At 47.3% G+C, this 19,468-nt stretch overlaps 1 pseudogene; it reads right to left on the bottom strand.

Moving 5' to 3' along the window:
* Positions 1-7,633: 7,633 nt before the first annotated feature.
* On the bottom strand, positions 7,634-8,999 carry LOC118674578 (annotated as a pseudogene).
* Between the last annotated feature and the right edge of the window lie 10,469 nt (positions 9,000-19,468).

Genomic DNA, 19,468 nt, shown 5'->3' with positions numbered 1-19,468 from the left:
GGGATAGCGCGGGAGAGGTGGCCTGGGTGGGCTTGGGAGAGGTATTGGCAGTTGAGTTTAAAAGCTGCAACCTCCCAGGGGCAGAACGGAGGAGGAAGGACAGAAGGAAGGTAGAGCCTACGGAGGCGTGTGTGCACCGACTGAGAAAGCAGGCAGAGGCGGCAGGGGACTTGAGTTGCCGTCTCCCGCAGTGGCTACGGCTTTAGCGGCTGCAGCGGTGCGCGGACGGACAGACCAACTGCGCGGAGGAGGGCATGGGGTTGTAAAAGGCGGTTTGAGTTCCCGGCCGCTGTGGGGCGGGCAGAAGAGGGGAGGCGGGGCCAGGGGTCGACGGAAGGCGTGGCTGGAGGAGAGTCCGGCAGGGAGGGAGGAGGGGAGAGTGTGGACGGACAGGGGCACGAGGCCGGTGGGAGAGCGGCGGCTTATGCCGGGGGAATTTGTGGTGGCCTCTGGTGAAGGGGGGGTCGGAGAGCACAGAGACAATGATGATGATTACGGCGCTCCGCCACCCACACACAGCACATGAACCCACCCCCACATGCACCACACACACCGCGGGCTCAGCGGTGCGGGGAGCGGCACGGCGCAGGGACAGCCCGGAGGGAGGAGGAAGGACAGGAGGAGGAGAAATGGCGGAAGGAACTTTGGGGGAGGGACGGGGAACGCAGAGAGATGGAGAGAGGCTGAAAGAGAGACTGAGAGAGACTGAGAGAGACTGAGAGAGAGACTTGGGCAAATTTCCCAGTTCGCTGGCAGAAATTACTGAGGTCGGTGTGACGGTAAAGTCAGGGTCCCGTTTTCATACTGAGGACGCAGGTCCGGGGCAGGCCCAGCGTTTAGCCAGATCAGCGAGCAGGCACCCTAGAGGTGTGCTCAGGTCAGGTTTGGAATTTGGATTCCCCCTGTGCTTGACCCCTGTGGCCTGTAGCGGGGCTAAAGGCTGGCGTCCCAGCGGTTTAACCCACGCTACGGAGGGACGGAGGGACCGTGGGCGGGGTAGAGGCGTCCCTGCTACCCCCCCCAGGTCCGGAGGAGCCTTCCTGGAAGGGTCCGGAGAGGCAATCTCTGACGTGGCCACGGTTTACGGACAGAGATGCCGGCGGGCGGGCGGCCACCTGGGACCGGCACGGGGCGGGGCGGGACTCACCGCTGATGCTGCCAAACTGGGAAAAGTTGCTGAGCTGAAGAGATGAGGTCCTGATGGGTCCAGAGCCACGAGGAGGGAGAGGCGGGCACCCAGAGCCGTGGAGGGACGGCCAAAGGGAGTGCTCGCGCCACCCGGGTTTCAAGGCACCAAATGTTAGGTTAGGTGGCTCAGGAGGCGGCGCAAGAAATAGAGTCCAGTGAATCAGAAAAGAAAGGAAAGGAAAAGGTTTATTCTGCGTCCCCGGGAGACCCACGTACCCCAAGGACAGGGCACGTGGATTCACACCAACAGGGAGGGGGGCGCTTTTTTATACTGCGGTTGGGTGAGGGGCGGGGACATGAGCTGAGGAATTCTCTGCTGCAGGGAATGGGCGGAATATTCAGGACGAAGTTCTTATCTGTGTGGGGGTATGTGAATTCAGGGAGAAGAAGCTGGTATCTGTGTCTGGCACCTTGATCTGTGAGAAATTCCAGGGGAAGTCCATTATCTTGTCATGTCTGCATGTATCCGATCCTGGGCTCTCTCCGACCTAACAGTAACAATTATGGGTGTGAATTTTTTTGCAAAGATTATAGTTTCTGTGTTGTGTGTTTCCTTCCCACGTCCCACGTGGGTCAGGGTTCAGGAACTGGTAGCAGAGCCGCACACAAATGAAAATGAAAAGACAAGAGATAATTTGAAATATTGGGGGACCAGGCGGGCAAGTCCAACTCAAGGGGAAGGACTTCCTCCCGTGCTCAGGCCTCACCAAGCTTTTATTGATCTGGGATGCACCCATAGCATAGCCCTTAGGCAGGCGACCGCTGGCAACAGGCAGACCAGCCCATCAGGAGGATTTACATAATAATAAATGGGGGAGTAGTTACTACCACCGTCTGGACAAACAGAGGTGACGCCTAGCTCTGAACTTTGCTAGGGCTTCAAAGGCAACCTGCCTTCTGGGGGTTCTCTGTCTATGCTTATCAGATAGTGAAGGCAATAAACAGTTTCCCACATTTCTGTATCTTGAGAAGGGAAATATTTTCATAAATTGTTTTAATTTTATAGGTACTAATAAAGTGAAAGAACCCTCACCAACCCCCCTCCCCCCAAAAAAAACACACACAAAAAAACAAGAAGACGGAGAAGTAGGACACATTGCAGCTCTTTCTCTCTGGAGCACACCCGTGCCTTTCCCTACCCCCTTATTTCCTCAAGGCACTTATCTTTGTTTTCTTTCTCCTAAGCTCCAACGGTCCTTCTTTTGCTGCTCTAACTAGTTTCCTGAGCCCATTTCTTCTACAGCTCACTTCTTCTACCTCTGTGTCTTTCTAAATAAATTATCTCTTATAATTTGAGTTCTTGACTCTGAATTCTTCTCTTAGCTCAACTCAAGTACCGAGGTTGCTGAACTGAGGGGTCTAACTCTGCAGGTTAACACCTGGTGCCATGCCACTGCTCACAATTGGACAAGCAGAAGCTTGGGGTGTACGTATCCAGGGCGCTTCCCACAGCTCTGTGTGGAGTGCACAGTAGCCTTCCCACCGCCTTCTTGTATCCCCATTTGGCTCTTATCTTCAGAGCAGAACCCTGGGACGACATCAGGAATTCTTTTCACAGGAATGCCACCCTCTTGTGTATGGTATCATCTATGGAACTTTCTAAAGATTTCAATGCCCAGGTGACACCTTAGAAATGTTGTTTTGGCAGCTGCCCAGCCAGGTGGATGCCCTGCCAGAATGAGATCCCATGATGTGAGGATGGGGAAGCCCCCTTTCCCCCTCTCCTGTGCACAGGGAGGGTCTGCAGATTCTGACTCAGAAGGTGTTTGGTGGACCCGGCAGTCTCCATCTAACAAGCTGTCAGGAGATGCTGATCATACTGGCCTGCAGAGCACTTTCAATGGCAAGGTTGATGGGGACCCCTGCTCCCTAAAAGGACAACCTACCCACTTAATCCCAACCTTGGACTGTGCTGTGTCCTGGCCATTGGTCTGTCAGGACCACACAGAGAGCCCCAGGGATTCCCAAACCCAGGGGATTATTTATTTGTGTGACACAGAAACCCAGCTGGGCACCAGACCTTCCCCGAGTTCTCAAACTGCTGGGAAGGTTGGATTTCCTCCCAGCAGGAAGGTCAAAGAGGTGACTCTGGGGGTGAGAAGGGGTCCTCTGAATGATGACTGGTGAGGGGATCCACCTTTTGTCTTTGGGTGTCACCAGCCTGGTTTCTGCTTCCAGGGACAAAGTCCCAGGACCAGGAGTCTTGGTAGGCCCTTCAGTGTGTGTGTGTGTGTGTGTGTGGGGGGGGGGGTGGGGGGGGGGGGGAGAGTCTGCGTGTCCTGGGAGGAGCGGACTGTGGTGAGAAGAGGGGACTGTGGTGGGAGGTCCTGTGGTTGTGAGCTCCCTGACTCTTGAGGGCCATGATTTTAGGGAAATCTTCCCTCTCCGTGTCTGTTGGCTAAGCCAGTCCATGTGCTCCCTGACCCTTGGGGCAGCCTCTGTACTCCACCTGAGGTATTTGTGGTCAGCCTGCCTTCCACATGATGGTAAGAAGCAGGAAGTGGGGAGCTGCACAAGGTCCCCACTCTCCCTGAGAGCAGGTGCTCCTAGCCCCCTAGAAGGAGCCTGTGGGGCAAAGCAGACACATGGGAGGGGCACAGAAGGGTCTGTGATATGGAAATCAGGCCCCTTTCCCACCTCCTTCACCAAAGCCAGGTTCCTATGTTAATTTCCTGTTGTCTGTGTGTTCCAATGTCGCCCCCTGGAGGGCATAAGGTGACCTGTGTCTGCATCAGGGATGCTGACCTGGCTCCAGAGGGTGGGAGCTGACCCTGAGCCCTGGATAGGGTGGGCTCTGACCTCCAGGCTGAGTGACCAGTCACTGTGGGTCCCAGGATACCCGACTTAACCCAGGACAGGGTGAGCGCAGGGAGAGGGTGGTGGTTGTCCAGAGGACTCCGGATCCAGTGTCAGGAGAACTACCCACCCAGGAGGAGCTCCCTGTCCCTGAGGTTTCAAGAAAGGGCCTGGTGATGGCTCCTGTGGGGCTTCCAGGAGAGGGTGCTGGCCTGGGGTTCTGATGCCCAGGATGCACTGTGTGTTCCCATCACAGCACTGGGCACTGCATCCAAGTCCTCTGTGTCCCTGACTGTCATCTGCTCTAGGCCTCTCCATTGGGCCCAGGATCTGGAGCAGCTCCACGTGGAGACTCAGCAGATGACCCTGAGGGTCCCTCTATTAGGGAGAGGAGGCCCCTCTGGAACCCTCTGCCACTCTGAGGTGGAAGCGCCCCAGATCCTGGGTTCTCCTTACACATCCTGCTCGGGAAGTGGCCCAGGACATCATGGGCTGGTGAGATGTTTTCAGAGACACAGCCAGGTGACCCCACAGATCAGGGCCTTTGGGCACAGAGATTTGCCCCCTGACTTCCTTTGAAGTAAAGGTGGGCTCCTTCCTCCTGTGGTAGTGACTCCACCTGGGTCGAGAGTCCAGAATTTGACTCAGGTCAGGTGTCACTGAGAAGAGGAAGGACACAGGCTGTCACCAAGACCCACCCTGGGGAGATGAGATGTCACTCACAAGGTAGGTGTGGGGAGGGCTGTGATTTTGGAGGAATGAATGGGGGTCTGACCCCTCACTGTTAGAGACCCCTGCTCTCCATTTTTGGGACAAACAAGGGCGCTTGCTGTCTTCCTCCCACACTGACACCAGGCCCTGGTCTCCAGGGAACATTCTCTGACCACAGATGTCACAGGTGGTAGGATTAGAGGGCAGGCGCCAGGCTTTAATTGTGTGGCTTCCTTCATTTACTTAATAGTGTCTGTGAAGCAATGTGAGGGTGCAGACCGGCAGAGCTGCGTATCAATCTGGCCTCTGTCTCATCCTGACATTGTCGCTGGAATGAGGCTTCTGTTCAGAGTCTCTACCTGGCACAAGGACTGGACCTTCCCATCTGTCACCAGGGGTTATCTTAGATGCCAGTGCCTTGGCTCTGCCTCCCGCTCTCACTGCAAGTTTCCTCATCCTCAGACTCCTGATTCCCTCCTTGCTCAGCATGGCCTCTCTGGCACAAGGTCCAGGCACTCAAAGTGACAAGTGACCAAACCATATGCCTCAGTAACCCTCCGGACGTCGGAAGCAGGTGCTGGGATTAGGGCAGCCTCATGGGAAAGGGCTTCCAGGTCTGAGTAACCACCATCTGTGGGGACTGGCAGGTTCTATCATGGTGGGTGGCATGTGTTCTCAGGGTGCACCCGGGAGCACCCAGGAGCTGTCCTGAGAGCCCTGTGGGTGTTTCATGCAGTGATTCAGTTTCCAGAGCTTCCTGCTGTCTGTGCACTGGCCCCAAGGCCCCTATTGAACCATAAAGAGGGGCTGGACTCTTCCAGCCTCAGGCCAGACCCACCAATCAGTGCTGGTGGATGCAGGGACATCAGGGCTCAGGGAAAGCATGCAGGGCACACACCTCTGTCTTGAGGGCCAGGGGAGCTTAGCAGTTACTTCATCCTTCTGCTGGTGGGAGGTGGTGGGATCTGGGAGAGTGCCTGGAAGCCTCCTCTACTTTTGCTTTTCAGATTTAAAGGGCTAAGGGTAATAATTCCTACTGACAAACAATATAGGTGCATAGGCATGGATACATGGACTAGATCTCAGAGGGGAGGGAGTGGGGGCGACTGGAAGAGATTAACCAAAACACATATATGCATAGCCCATGGACACAGGCAATAATGGAGTGAAGGCCTGTGGTGGGGTGGAGGCTGGTTGGAAGGGGGGGGGTGTCGCTGAATGGGGGACATCTACTGTCAACAATAAAAAATGTTTTAATAATTGTACCTAGCTTCTTGATAGAAGGAATTCTTAAATCATTGTAAAATGAAAACACTGCACTGGAATATTCTTTAAAGGAAAACAACCATTTTTAATTTATTAGTAACTGTGATGCAGGTTTTATTTTTCTAGTTCTTTTTTTTATAAAGCAATTTAAAAATTATTTTCATTTTTAAGATTAAGCATCCTCATTGAGAATCCAGAAACAGTCACTGCTGACCCTTTGGACACACATACATAACATGGTTAAAAATAATTCCCCAATTTTCAGTGACCAGGTAGGAAAAAAGAACATTTTCATAGCTGAAGCTGAGTTCTGCCCCTTTTCAAAAAAATGTTATTTTGCTACCAAACCATTCAAACCAAAAGGAAAGACAATTTTTTAAAAAGCCAACAAAACCATGAAATAGGGATCTAGGCAAGCCAAAATAATCCTCCAAAACAGTGCTGTTGCAAAAATAGGGGGGAAACTAAATTCCCAATGCACACTAGAGAAGACCTATAAAAGGAGTTTAGAAAGTTAGAACTGAACTACAGTAGTGCGGAGTTTAGAAAGCCCCTAATTGGAAACTCAGCTTGTTCAGCTTGGGAATATATAGGCTTTCCCTTACTCTAGCAATAGAAATAAAAATATGAGCTGATGATGTTCATATTAAAATTGTCCTTACCAACAGGTTGGGTGAGGGTAAAAGAGAATGTAGAATGAAAGGTATCAAAGACTGTTTTGAATCTAGGCTCTATTGCTCAGGAAAGCTGAACAGGGCTGAAATTCTTCTGAGCCAGTATCTATACTAATAAAAGGGTAATATGCTAACTAGACCGGATAGACTGGGCAAAGTGGAGGTCCCAGGTGCCTGTGGCTGCCAGAAGGAGGAAAGCCTGGGTCCTTGTTGCCTGCAGCTGGCCGGAGGAGGGAAGCCTGGTTCCTGGGTGTGGAATCCAAGGCAGAGCCGGTTAGGAGTGATCAGGCAGGCAGGTGAGCGGTTAGGAGCTAGCAGTCCTGGATTGCGAGAGGGATGTCCCGGATTGCAAGAGGATGCAGGCCAGGCTGAGGGACCCCCGCCCCCGTGCATGAATTTCAGTGAACTACTTACCACCTGGTATATCTGTGACCCATATTGTTTGTGGTATTAAAGAATATTTTTTAAATTATAAATTTCTATTCTGAAAAGCAGTAGACCAAAAAGATACTGGGCCATCCAATCAGCTATAAAGGGCTCCCTCCAAAAAGAACTTAGCAGAAATTTAGGTTGGAAGAAATGTAACATGGAGTAAGTGAGAACAGGCTCTCGGTACAATTTTAATAAGGCTTCTAACCACCCCAGCCGTAAGGAGACTCCCACAGAAGTTTAGAGGGATGCTTCTCAGAGATAAAAAGGTCTACAAGTTGAACTCTTGACCTCTCTCCTTACCTAAAGCTTGGGGAAGAAAATAAATATTTAAATTTTTAACTATTCAGTTTTGGGAACATAGTAATATTTAATATTCTTTAGTTTTCATTTTCTGAAACTTTGGCTTATAATTTTCTCAATTATGTTACATTGAAAAATGTATGAATGTGCCTTAGTCAGTAGTGCCACATGAAAATGTAAACCGCGTTCTTCCTTATCTTTTACATTGGAAGAGTGAATGAATGGTAACCCTAAATATCCTGCGAAGTCACTTGGTATATTCAGCAAAAGATCAGGGCAAACCATTTCACTTCCATGTCTTGAGCAGGAGGAATGAACTAGTCTTCTTCAATCTCATCTTCCCAAATATATTCATCAACATCCGCAGCATAGAACAACCAGTTAAAACACCGGGAAGCAGGATCAGTGAAATGTTTATAAGGGTTTGCGTTAGGCGGAGAGAACCCATGCAAATCCAGCAGAAATATTGCATACAAGCAGCACATGTCATCTTGTTACATCCATCTAATTTCTGCAGTGAGCTTACATGGAGAGACGCCATGGTAGGCCACTCTACATAAGGTACAGAAGGCAAAATTGCAGTGGGAGCAGATGCTCAATGGTACAGCCAGGCTCCTGCATCACAGGCAATTGGCAGCATGGGCGGGGGCAGTACACCACATCTGCCATCAGGTCCAAGGTAGACTGCAGAAGAAGCCGATCATAATGGGCAAATAACTCTGCTTCTACTAGCTCGTTGACCTGACCACTGAAGGACACTTGGGTTCTGGACAATGGAGGCACTGAACGTGGCCATCTTTGATCTGGATTTCAAAGTACGAGTAGTCCTTCAGACAGCCTTGCGGTACACATGCCTGCACTCCAAAAAATGCATGCATTCACTACTCAGCTTCTCACGGAAACAGATATTGCACAGGAACAATTCACTATTAAAGCATTTTCTCTGCTGAACTTTGACAATGATTCCACGTCCTGCACGGCTCTCTCATCCTCAACTTCCTCTTGGTCTACAGCAGAGCCAGCTGCTCCTCTACAATCTAGCTCTGTGTAGCCAGAGGCTTGAGCCGTCCTTCTCTGCAATTTTTTTCTGAGAACCAATTCTGAGCTCGAAAGGAGAGACAATATTCAGGCACCCTAGGGCAGTGATGGCGAACCTATGACACGCATGTCAGAGGTGACATGTGAACTCACTTTTTGGGTTAATTTTTCTTTGTTAAATGGCATTTAAATATATAAAATAAATATCAAAAAATAGAAATCTTTGTTTTACTATGGTTGCAAATATCAAAAAAATTTCTATATGTGACACGGCACCAGAGTTGAGTTAGGGTTTTTCAAAATGCTGACACGCCAAGCTCAAAAGGTTCGCCATCACTGCCCTAGGGTCTCTTCCTTAAGAAACTGCATGCAGGCAAACAGGACCACATCGCCACGGTGTTCTTCCCACAAGTTGTCTAAGTGCTTGCAGAGAGCAGCCAGTGCTCACAAATACCTTGAAATTTTGTGGCAAGTCCAAGTAGATCCTGGTTTCTCCACCTTGGACAGACTCTGCTTTTCTAAATTTATCTCCATCATAAATACTCGCCAGGCCCAGCAATGCATCCTCCTGAGCTTCTCATCTTCTGCCGACATTTAATTTTCTGAGGAGCTGTTAGTAATAATAAGAAGAAAATAATATGAACACTGCAGTCTATTTCAGTTCAGAGTCTGGAATTCATGCAAATATACCATTTATTCCCCAGACGGTGGAGATGAGACTGCTGAAGTTGATAAGAGGGCAAGATATGGAAGTCATACTGGATATACTATAGAAATGCTGCCATCTACACCGGGGAGCAGGCCCAAGCCTCGCTACCTGCCCCAGCGCTGGGACACGGCGCTGTGCCACCTTGTGAGGTCCCAAAGGAGCAGGGCCTGGACTGGGGCGGGGCGCGGTCTTAGCTGGGACAGACTGGGGGCGCCCCGTCCGCTGTCTGGGGGGCTGAAGCCCACTGAGCTGCCCGGACCCGACCTCCCTTCTCGGTCTCCCTTGCCTGGAGCGCTGGCCCCACTGTTCCTTCCGGTCTCACTGTTCCTTCTGGTGACTCCACCATCCCGGCCCGAGGGTTCCGTCCTCTGCCCTAGCCCCGAGGCCCCTCCAAGCCTCTGGCCCCACTGATCCAGAGACGCCGGCTCAACCTGCATAGCGCCTCTTCCCTCTAGTTCATTATTATCACTTTTTTGTAGTTTAGCTCTTTGTCTAAGTCTTTCCCAAGACTTGGGAAATGGCGAAAGCCACCCACGATCCATGTTTTAGTTCAAGAATGTGGATTTCATGTGGACTCTCCTGTGATTTTAAGCGTTCATATAGGTCACCTTCTGTGAACACTAGGCCATTTCCCTCTGTCTGTTTGTTACTAATCCCTGTACAGACAGAGTCACATTTTGCCTGGAAAGCATCTGACCACCATTCAAAAGAAAGTGTCCAGATGCTTCTGGTTGATGATGATGGCACTGAAGGTGGAGGTCTGTTCAGGGTGGGCCAAGGCAACAGATTTTGAGAACTTTTCTCTCAATATTACCTGCAGAAGGCACCTGTCACATGCTGGGGTGGAGGAAGGACAGAAATAGAGGTCGGTAATTTAGGTATCACACCCAAGAGTGGACAACAGATTCTGCCCAGAGTGTGAGAGGTGGAGGGACAAATGGTGAGGACACTACAAAGACCCCACCCAACCCCTTAATGAGGGAACATTAAAGGTCTTGTACTTCAGAGAGGGGCCCAGGGATTGGGACAGGGGTTGTCAGCCCACAGGGAATGAGACCTGACACAGTCCATTTTGGGGGCATAAATTCATTATTATTATTTTTATTTAAAAATATTTTTTTAAAATTGATTTCAGAGATGAAGGAAGAGGGAAAGAGAGATAGAAACCTCAATGATGAGAATCACTGATTGGCTGCCTCCTTCCCCTCCCCACACCCCTACTGGGTATTGAGCCTGCAACCTGAGCATGTGCCCTGACGGAATCGAACCTGGCACCCTTCAGTCCGCAGGCCGAAATTTATCTATTGAGTCAACCAGCCAGGGCCATAAATTCATTTTTAAGTCAGATTTTACAATGAGTCCACATCCTGCATGGCTCTCTCATCCATAACTTCCTCTCGGTCTACATCAGATCCAGCTGCTCCTCTACAATCTAGCTCTGTGTTGGCATAGTGTATGATTCTGAAAATATAGATGAACTTCTATGATATAGTTTTCTTCTTAATAAGATGTTTCTTCCTAATGATAGAAATGACTGCGTTTACTGCTAAGATGCTTGAGATGGTAAGAACATCAGAGTAGGTTGTCTAATGGCATAGCATATAGATTTGTTATGACGCTTTTCTTTTCTTAGTGTCTACATAATTTTCCCCACCTGACTTTGCAGTAAAACCCACTAGAGTCATTCTGAATTGTGGGCACACCCTTTCACAAACCAGTCTTCCAGCTGGTGAGCTAAGGCAGCCATCAGTCATCGCCTCTAACTATGCCTCCTTCTGAACCTGAATGTGTCCTCTGTCCAAGGTCAGCCCCAGTCTCTCAACTCTCCTGCCCCTTTCTCTCCTCTTCTAGCAGGAACAAACCACTAGAGGGCACCCACACTCCTCCTTGAGATCCTGGGGACCTTTTCCATCACCTGAGACAAATAAATGCATGTTTTTACTGCAACAGCCCCCACCCTTCAAATACTCTTTAGATTTGTTCAGGGTGTAGCTCCTGCTTCAGACATCAGGGTCCCCAGGGGAGCCCTTCACATTGGGGTGTGGCAGAATGGACTGCGGACATGGAACCATCCCTAGGGCCTAAGTCAGTGATGGCAAACCTTTTGAGCTCGGCGTGTCAGCATTTTGAAAAACCCTAACTTAACTCTGGTGCCATGTCACATATAGAAATTTTTTGATACTTGCAACCATAGTAAAACAAAGATTTCTATTTTTGATATTTATTTTATATATTTAAATGCCATTTAACAAAGAAAAATCAACCAAAAAAATGAGTTCCTCTGTCACCTCTGACATGCGTGTCATAGGTTCTCCATCACTGGCCTGAGTCATTGTAGAGGGAGATGGTTCAGGGCACTGGGTAATATAGGATAGACACCCAGGGCCCAGATGTTCCTGCATGAGGGGTGGTCACAGGGGACAATGGTCATGAGCCTGTGGCTCTGAAGGCCTTGCCACTTAGCATCTGTGCACATGGGCCTTGGCTGAGCAGTTGTGAAATATTTCAGACTGGGCCTTCCTCAGTGGGTGGTGGGTTCTCTGGGTATTTCAAGAACCTTCTTATTGAAGAATGAGGAGAGATGTGTTATTGGCCTTAGAGAGTCACATTTCCCTAAGCTGGAAAGCATCTGACCACCATTAAAAGAAAGTGTCCAAATGCTGTTGGTTGATGATGATGGCAGTCAAGGTGAAGGTCTGCTCAGGGTGGGCGAGGGAGGTTCTCTCAGGTTAGGACCCAGGAAATGGGAGGGTGAGGACCTCCCTGATTCCCACCCTCCTCAGGACACCACTGCTGGGTTGACTGTGGGGAACTGAGCCTCCCCTCCCCTTCCCTGCAGTGCAAAATAGGGACCCAGAGTCCCTTCATGTAGAGTGAACCATGAAGGAGCCCAGGTGAGGGAGGGCAGGTGGATGTGAGGAGAGAGCCTTATTCCTGGAGGTGGGAGCTGTGAGATGAGGGTCAGCAGGAGGCGCACAGCCTGCTTAGCGCCTGCAGCTGAGTCAGTGCGCCAGAGCATTTCCCCTGCAAAATCCAGCCTTTTCCCTGGGAACATTCCATTGCTTCCCCTTCAGTGCTCCCAGCTGAGGCCTCAGTCCTTCCCCACTCAGTTCTGCATCAACTTTTTGTCCCCCTCACACTCGGGCAGCTCAGTTTGCCCAACTACCCAGTCCCCCCAGGGCTGCAGAATGGTCATTTCTGCCCCTGACCCCACCCGTGTGGAGGCCCAGTCCTGCCTTCCTGGTCAGCTGTGGGACCAGGCTCTCAGGCTCCATGTCCTGATTACCATCACCTGCCAGGAGGTGGCAGCAGCTGAACAAAGGAGAGATGCAGGGACAGTTGTTATCACCCTGTGAGTCTGCAAGTGGATATGTGGGGGAGGCGCGCTGGGGAGAGACACCAAGGAAATGTTGGAATTTCCTGCTAATTTAGATGCTAGTAGTGTGTGCCTTGGGAATTTAACAGAGAATGCATGGATATTTTCTTATTTTGGAGGACAGGTGTTTGTGTTTGGAATTACTCGATCCAACCCACTGCAAATTCAGCATCCTGAATCAGGGCTGGTGTTGGGATGAGGCAAGGATAGCCAGGCTCAGGACTCTCTATATTCATAGGGCTGCAGAGAGATGTGTTCTGTGTTGGGAATAGTGCTCCTTCTGGTCAGCAGTCCCCAGTCCCATCGTACCCTCCCCACTTCCTGCAGGTCCTGTCTCTTCCCCAGCCCCATCTCAGCCCTCAGAGCAGATTCTGACCTGACTGCCCCAGGGACATCTTGGGTGCCATTAATTCTCTTTGCTCTGCTCCTGTTGGCTGCCTGGTGCTGTCCATGAAGGTTCCCTGAGTGTTGCGTGTGTGTGCATGTGTGCGCGCATGTGTGTGTTTGTGTGATGTACCTCTGCACACTTGTGAATCTCAAGGTAAGGAGATTTGAGAGCCATTTAATGAATGGTTATTTTATTTTTATAGTTCTTTATTGTTTAAAGTATTACATATGTCTCCTTTTCTCCCCCAATACTCCCCCCAGCCCCAAGGCCTCACTGCCCATTTTCTATGTCCATGGGCCATGCATATATGCATATGAGGTCCTTGGTTGATTACCTCTCACCCATCCACCCTCCCCCACCTTTCCTCCAAGATTCCACACTCTGTTCCATGTTTTGAGTCTCTGGATCCACTCTATCAGTTTATTTTGTTACTTAGAATCCACTTATGAGTGTCATCATGTGATACTTGTCTTTCTCTGACTCACTTATTTCACTTAGCATGATACTCTCCAGGTCCCTCCATGCTGTCTCAAAGGGTAAGAGATTGTTCTTTATTACTGCTGCATAGTATTCCATGGTATAAATGTAACACAGCTTTTTTTTATCCACACATCCACTGATGGGCACTTAGGCTCTTTCCAGATCTTAGCTATTGCAAATTGTGCTGTTATGAACATAGGGGTGCATACATTCTTTCTGATTTGTATTCAGGTTTCTTAGGATGTATTTCTAGAAGTAGGAACATGGGGTCAAATGGCAATTCCATATTTAATTTTTTTAGAAAACTCCATATTATTTTCCATAATGGTTGTACCAATTTGCATTTCAACCAGCAGTGCACTAGGGTTCCATTTTCTCCACATCCTTGCCAGCACTTACGATTTACTGACTTGTTGATGGTAGCTATTCTGACAGATGTGAGGTAATACCTCGTTGTTGTTTTAATTTGCATCTCTCTGATGATCAGTGACTGTGAGTATTTTTTCATATGTCTCTAAGCCGTCTGTATGTCCTCTTTGCAGAAGTGTCTATTTAGGTCTTTTGCCCATTTTTTAATTGGATTATTTGTCTTTTTTTTTGTTAAGTTGTATGAGTTTCTTATGTATTTTGGATATTAACCCTTTATCAGATGTATCATTGCCAAATATCTTTTCCCCATTCAGTAGGCTTCCTTTTCATTTTATTGATGGTTTCTTTTGCTGTGCAGAAGCTTTTTATTTTGATGTAGTCCCATTTGTTTATTTTCTCCTTAGTTTTCTGCAAGTGGAGAAAGGAGGATGTATCCTTAAACATATTGCCTTGAGAGATGTCTGAGATTTTGAAGCCTATGGCTTCTTCTAGTATTTTTATGATTTTATGACTTAGATTTAAGTCTTTTATCCATTTTTAGTTTATTCTTGTGTATGGTGTAAGTTCGTGGTTTAGTTTCATTTTTTTTAATATATTTTTTATTGATTAAGATATTACATATGTGTCCTTGTCCCCACGTTACCCTCTACCCCCCACCCCCCCGCTCATGCCCTCACCCCCCCGTTGTCCGTGTCCATTGGTTAGGCCTATATGCTTGCATATAAGTCCTTTGGTTGATCTTTCCCCCTTACCCCTACCCTCCCCTACCTTCCCTCCAAGGCCCGACAGTCCAATCAATGCCTCTCCGTCTCTGGATTAGTCCTTGTTCATCAGTTTATGTTGTTCATTATATTCCACAAATGAGTGAGATCCTGTGGTATTTATCCACTCTCCAGTTCCATCCATGCTGTGGCAAATGGTAAGAGTTCCTTTTTCTTCTTCCTCTTCTTAAAGAATACCTTTCAGCATTTCATATAATGCTGGTTTGGTGGTGATGAACTCCTTTAGCTTTTTCTTATCCGTGAAGCTCTTTATCTGACCTTCTATTCTGAATGATAGCTTTGCTGGATAAAGTAATCTTGGTTGCAGGTTCTTGCTATTCATCACTTTGAATATTTCTTGCCACTCTCTTCTGGCCTGCATGGTTTCTGTTGAGAAATCAGCTGACAGTCGTATGGGTACTCTCTTGTAGGTAACTGACTTTCTTTCTCTTGCTGCTTTTAAGATTCTCTCTTTATCTTTTGCTCTTGGCATTTTAATTATGATGTGTCTTGGTGTGGTCCTCCTTGGATTCCTTTTGTTTGGGGTTCTCTGCGCTTCCTGGACTTGTAAGTCCATTTCTTTCACCAGGTAGGGGAAGTTTTCTGTCATTATTTCTTCAAAAAGGTTTTCAATATCTTGCCCTCTCTCTCCTTCTGGTACCCCTATAATTCTGATGTTGGTACGCTTGAAGTTGTCCCAGAGGTTCCTTACACTATCTTCATATTTTTGGAATCTCTTTTCTTTTTTCTTTTTCGGTTGGGTATTTTTTGTTTCTTTGTATTTCAAATCTTTGACTTGATTCTTGGGATCCTCTTGTCTGCTGTTGGATCTCTGTAAATTATTCTTTATTTCAGTCAGTGTATGCTTAATTTCTAGTTGGTCCTTTTTCATGTCCTCCATGGTCTCACTATACTTATTGAGGGATTCATTAAATTTATTGGTGGTTTCCATAAAATTCTTGAAAAACCTTATAAACGTGGCCTTGAACTCTATATCCAGTCGTTTGCTTTCCTCCATTTCTGCCATTTGTGACCTGTTTCTTTGTCTCCACATTTTGGCTGCTTCCCTGTGTTGATAGAGTGGCCCTGTGTGCCAGGTGTCCTGTAAGGCCCAGTGGCTCAGCCTCCCCAGTTACCTGAGGTGGACACTCTTGGTGCACTCTTGGTGCCTTGGTTGTTGTAGGATCACTGGGAGGAATTGACCTCCAGGCCAATTGGCTGTGAGAATCAGCTGTGTCTAAAGTGGGAGAACTTCTGTGCTGAAGACAGCCTTCTGGGGCAAGACTTGCTTCAGTGGGGCTTTGGTGCTCACTGAGTCTGCTCCCTGAGTGTGTCCCTTATGGATCTGAGGAGTTGCAATCTGGATGGTCCCCCCTCTGACCACTGGGTACAGTGGCTCCTGGATCTAAGGAGGTGCTAATTCAGCCTCTGCCTGAGGCCACACAGCAGGAGCCACGAAGAGGCTCAGCTGTGAAGCAATGCAAGCCGCTGCGGGGCCTTGGGCCTTCTCTTGGAAGTTCCGGGTCTGCCTGGCTCAGCTGCAGTTATGTACATTCACATGCAAAAGCCTCTGCTGCAGCCTGGGTGGGGCGGGGTCTCAGGGAATCAAAGGGCGGAGCAAGCAGCTATGGCTGATTCTCCGCCCAGCCCTAAGGAGTCGCGATTCTCAGTGACCCGATAATTGCTGCAAGCACCTCTGAGGGAAAGCCGCCCTCAAGTTCGCCCGATGCCCGACAGTCCAGCTTCTCCCTGTATGAGTCCTGGGTCCCCAGAGACTTCCCGGAACCGGAGTTCAGAGCAGTCGGGAGCTTGTGATTCAAAAAAACAGCCGCGTCCTCAGGTGCCACCCCCTTTCCGCGCGCGCACGAGCCGCTGTACCTCTGCACTTCACCTCCGCAGCTCCTCTGGCTCTCAGTGTGCTTTTCTTTCCTTCTAGTTGTAGAATTTACACTCAGCCAGCCTTCCTGTTGTTCTGGATGATGTCCGCTCTGTCCTTTGCGGTATTTTTCAATTGTTGTGGGAGGCGGCAATTTCCCGGTGTTTACCTATACCGCCATCTTAGTTTCTCAGTCCTAGTTTCATTTTTTAAAAAATTTTGTTTTATTGCTTAAAGTATTACAAAGTGTATTACATATGTCTCCTTTTTTTCTCTCCCCGTGACCCTCCCCTGGCCTCCCCTACCTCCCAGTGTCTTGTGTCCATTGGTTATGCTTATATGCATGCATACAAGTCCTTCGGTTGATCTTTTACCCCGTCCCCCCAGCCCTCCCCGGCCTTCCCGCTGTAGTTTGACAGTCTGTTCAATGCTGCTCTGCCTCTGTATCTATTTTTGTTCATCAGTTTATAATGGTCTTAATTATCCATAAATGAGTGAGATTATGTGGTATTTTTCTTCCATTGACTGGCTTATTTCACTTAGCATAATGCTCTCCAGTTCCATCCATGACGTTGCAAATGGTAAGAGTTCCTTTTTTTTTTTTTTTTTTTTTTACCATAGTGTAGTATTCCATTGTGTAGATGTACCACAGTTTTCTAATCCATTCATCTACTGATGGACACTTAGGCTGTTTCCAGATCTTAGCTATGGTAATTGTGCTGCTATGAACATAGGGGTGCATATTTCCTTTCTGACTGGTGTTTCTGTTTTCTTGGGATATATTCCTAGAAGTGGGATCACTGGGTCAAATGGGAGTTCCATTTTTAACTTTTTGAGGAAATTCCATACTGTCTTCCATAGTGGCTGCACCAGTCTGCATTCCCACCAGCAGTGCACAAGTGTTCCTTTTTCTCTGCATCCTCTCCAGCACTTGTAATTTATTGAGTTGTTGATGATAGCTATTCTGATAGGTATGAGATGGTACCTCATTGTTGTTTTGATTTGCATCTCTTGGATGATTAGTGACTTTGAGCATGTTTTCATATGTCTCTTGTATTTCTGAATGTCCTCTTTTGAAAAGTGTCTATTTAGGTCCTTTGGCCATTTTTTGATTGAATTGTTTATCTTCATTTTGTAAAGTTGTATGAGTTCCCTATAAATGTTGGAGATTAATAGTTTCATTTTTTGCATGTATCTGTGAAGTATGGTAGCAATCATCTCAGGTAGAAACTATAGTTTAACTTTAACCCTGCTGTTTGGCTTCTGTACTTATTTGCTTTGTTTAACAATAGAAAAGTTACTTTGATTTTCTGAACTTATGTATGCTATCCCAATCAATGAATACTCTGTTGTTGGTGGTTTGAATATCCCATTGATTGTGATCTTACTGGTTATCGAAGCACATTTTTCTGTACTTGGGAACCAGGACAGCACAATATCCTAAATTGCCTCAGTGGCCACAGATAATGCATTCCGGTTGACTCAGTGGTCCCAAGACCAGAACAGCACAATTACTCTAAATTGCCTCGATGGCTCCAGATAATGTGTTTCTGTTGACTCAGTGGTCCCAAGACCCGAGGGCTCTAGATAATGTGTTTCTGTCAACTCAGTGGTCCAGAGACCCAAAACTATAATTTAACTAACATGCTCAATTCTGCTTTTTTTTGCAAACTAGGTTCCTCATTCCAAACCCTGAGATGTAATAAATACCTTTGTGATTTTTGCCTATATAAATCTGGTGTTGGGGCTATGTAATTACTATGAGATTTGGAGAGCAAAATGCCCCTTCATAGTCCCGGATTTGCAATAAATGTGACTCCTTAATTCGACTTCTTGAGGCATCCTTGTGTGATTCTTGGGGTACATTACAACATCTGTCCAATTTTCCCAAAACCATTTATTGAAGAGGCTGTCTTGACTCCAATGTATGCTCTTGTCTCCTTTGTCAAATATTAATTGAGCATAATGGCTTGGGTTGATTTCTGGGTTCTCTGTTCTGTTCCATTGATCATATGCCTGTTCTTGTGCCAGTATCAAACTGTTTCAATTATGGTGGCTTTGTAATATAACTTGAAATCTGGTATTGTGATTCCTCCAACTTTGTTCTTCTTTCTCAAGATTGCTGTTGCTACTCGGGGTCTTTTTTGGTTCCATATAATTTTTTGGAGTGTTTGCTCTATATCTGTGAAATATGTCATTGGTATTTTAATAGGGGTTGCACTGAATCTGTAGATTGCCTTGGGTAATATGGACATTTTAATGATGTTGATTCTACCAACTTATGAACATGGTATATTTTTCCACTTATTTATATCTTCTTCTATTTCTTTTTTCAATGTCCTGTAGTTTTTCAAATACAGGTCTTTTCCTAAGTATTTTATATTTTAATTTTTTGTTGTTGCAATGGTAAATGGGATTGTTTGTTTAGTTTCTCTTTCTGAGTGTTCATTATTGGTGAATAAAAAAAAAGCCAACAATTTTTGGGTGTTGTTTTGTGGAGTCTTTAAAGTTTTCTATGTACAATATCATGTCATCTGTGAATAATGAGAGTTTTACTTCCTCTTTTCCAGTTTGGATGCCTTTTATTTCTTCTTCTTGTCTGATCGCTGTGGCTAGGAGTTCCAATACTATGTTGAATAAGAGTGGTGAAAGCGGACATCCCTGCCTTGTCCCTGTTCTTAGAGGAAATGGTTTTAGCTTTTGCCCATTGTGTATGATGTTTGCTGTAGGTTTGTCATATATGGCCTTTACATGTTGAGATAAGCTCTCTCTATTCCCACTTTGCTGAGAGTTTTTGTAACAACTAAAGGCCTGGTGCACAAAATATGTGCACTTAAGGGGGGTTCCCTCAGCCCAGCCTGTGCCCTCTCGCAGATGCTCCTGTGTTGAGCATCTGCCCCCTGGTGTTCAGTGCGCATCATAGAGACTGGTCGTTCCACAGTTTGGTTGATTTGCATATTAGCCTTTTATTATATAGGATATTTTAAATGCAAGGATTCGTGGTTATATCTTCTACATCTAATTAACAAAGGCTCATGTTGTAGAAGGAATAACTTACCTTTTTTGCCTTGCTACATTAGGACACACCCACCCCTTTGCCTGTC

Source organism: Myotis myotis, unplaced genomic scaffold (genome assembly GCF_014108235.1).
Source record: "Myotis myotis isolate mMyoMyo1 unplaced genomic scaffold, mMyoMyo1.p scaffold_m19_p_19, whole genome shotgun sequence".
In the NCBI taxonomy this organism is placed as follows: Eukaryota; Metazoa; Chordata; class Mammalia; order Chiroptera; family Vespertilionidae; genus Myotis; species Myotis myotis.
The sequence above is the reverse complement of the archived record's forward strand: the minus strand, read 5'-3'. Positions and strand labels throughout refer to the sequence as shown.